This window comes from Periplaneta americana, chromosome 1 (assembly GCF_040183065.1).
Source record: "Periplaneta americana isolate PAMFEO1 chromosome 1, P.americana_PAMFEO1_priV1, whole genome shotgun sequence".
In the NCBI taxonomy this organism is placed as follows: Eukaryota; Metazoa; Arthropoda; class Insecta; order Blattodea; family Blattidae; genus Periplaneta; species Periplaneta americana.
The window spans coordinates 106,516,944-106,519,292 of NC_091117.1; the positions used below are offsets into that span (position 1 = coordinate 106,516,944).

Below are 2,349 nucleotides of genomic sequence, written 5' to 3' on the forward strand. Positions count from 1 at the left end.
AAAAGGTAACAAACATCCGGACAAACAGACAGACAGACAGACAGACATACAAATAAAAATGTCAAAAATACGATTTTTGGTTTCAGGATAGTTAATGATATATGTTAACACCAATTATTTTCGAAAAAACGAAAATTACCAGAAATTTATTATTCCATACCCGTGCCATTCGGTGCACTTGTTAGAAATAAATATTATTGACTTAAAAATAAATACAGTTTTGTAATTACTGTGTAGACACCCGTACAGTGGAAGACCTTCATCTGCTGCACCAGCTGACTCTGTAATATTTTAAGAGTGGAATTAATTCTTAAGATAATTAATTCTGGAGAAAGATGATGTTTTATCATAAATGTGTGGACACTTCAAAGTCAGCAGCTGTAACAGTATTGTATTTTCTAACGTGCTATTAATCCAAACTCATTTTTAACAAAAAGAAAGTAAAGCTGCAATAAAAAAGAGAGAGAAAAAACCAAGCAAATAGTTCTATTCTAAATAGAGTGTAGTCAGTTTCTGTTTTATCTTATGAAAAGATATTTTTCAGTTTTTCTGTACACAAGAAATCATTCACAAGTTTCCTTACAGTAAAATTGAAATACAACTTAACATAATGTGGCCTAATCTGATTACAAACCCATTGCAGAGAAATCTCAAAATAAATTCTTCAGTTCAGTGTATTTTCTATTTTTAGGCCTACATTTATAAATTTCAAATTCCCACTCAAATCCCACATAATATTATAATACAATGATGTTTACTTTTTATGACATCCATTTCTAGTGACCATTTCATCATTATGTACAATTTATATTTTAACATTTTTTTTGCATCTAATTTATCTACTGCTTGCTACAGATTTCATATAGTATGTGTGTTAGTTTTATTTTCAACATGTTGGCTGAAAATGTGTTTACATGTTACAGCTATTTCAGATTGGAAAAGTAAGCATCATATGTAGAATGTGAAATAACGTTTTGTAGTATAAATCAAATTACCTGGAGATATTGTTGGGATGTCCAGTTTCACTTCAAAAACTAAAGAATTGCACTGTGAACCTGAATGGTACTGTAAATAAAAAAGAAATAATAGTATTATAATGTAATACCGACATTAAATTAAATTTGTATAACAATTTTCAAGAATCTAATATTTTTTTTTATCTCTAAAGCTCATCATCTCCTTCTTCTGACTCTTAATTCCTTACACACTAACCTCATTCGTGTTATTAGCTGCACTGGTATCAGTGGAACTTGGTTTAGTTACTTACTTCGGCTGTAACAAAAGTAAGTAAATAAATAAATGAGTGAATGAATGAATAAATAAATAAATAAATAAATAAATAAATAAATAAATAAATAAATAAATAAATAAATAAATAAATAAATAAATAAATAAAAAGAATTCAAACTTGTGTTATACAATTTCCTCTGCTTATTATTTAATAATTGTATAACTTAACATATAAATGAACTTATGCATTGAATATGAATCAAAATCACTGAGAAATCACTCAATTGATAGGAGAATTAAATCACTTACCTTGGATAAGTTTGGATTTGGTTTTGCTTCAGTTGGAGGGGCTCCAATTGTTTGTAGCCTGCATTGTTTCTCTGCAGCAGCAATTTTATTTGTGTTCTTTTCCAAGAATTCAAATTTGCTTCTCAGCTGTTTTCAGGTCTTTGTATTTGTGCTGATGTTACTATATTCTTCCAATGCTTCATTCTATAATACTAAAAAGGAAGTAAAACTAGGTTAATTTCATATGCAATCTACAACATTAGGAAATATACTGTATTTCTCTTTTTCCCTTATCTAAGTTTCTATACCTAAATAAGCAAAAGCTTTTAATGGATGATTGTCAGTACAATATCAAACATATGACTATACTGTACATAGAAACTTTGGAAAAAAAACTTAATATCTGCTGTTTCTGTGTTATTTTACGAGGTGTTGAATGTGCATTACAAACAGATAGGCCTATTGCATTTTAGTGGAAACGTCTCTCCACCTCATGCTGTTCTTTTAAAAAATAACGTTAGGCCCTATCTGTGATCGAATGGTATTATGGGCCTAATACAAAATATCCACCCACTTATTAACAGTAAAATACGTAGGCCTAACATACTGAAATATTGATAATTTGCTAGGAACAATGTACCTTGCTGTACTAATGTTGGTTAGAAATCCCAGGCCAAAGACATCATTCATTATTATCAGTATCAATGAACTTTTCTTTTTTAAACGAGTTATTGTGCCTTCGACCCATGATTTGCAGCCGTGAAGTACACTATTTCTAAAAAATTACCGAAATAGGCCCTATTCACTAATAATGTAGGCTATACAACAAAC

The 2,349-nt window shown here is 29.5% G+C and overlaps 1 long non-coding RNA gene across 1 annotated transcript; it reads right to left on the reverse strand.

The window, feature by feature from the left end:
- Window positions 1–229: 229 nt before the first annotated feature.
- On the reverse strand, window positions 230–1,265 carry LOC138709186 (uncharacterized). Its single transcript, XR_011334863.1, has 3 exons — window positions 1,213–1,265; window positions 996–1,065; window positions 230–281 (listed from the first exon to the last, which is right to left on the reverse strand). It is a non-coding gene; the product is annotated as an uncharacterized lncRNA (long non-coding RNA).
- Between the last annotated feature and the right edge of the window lie 1,084 nt (window positions 1,266–2,349).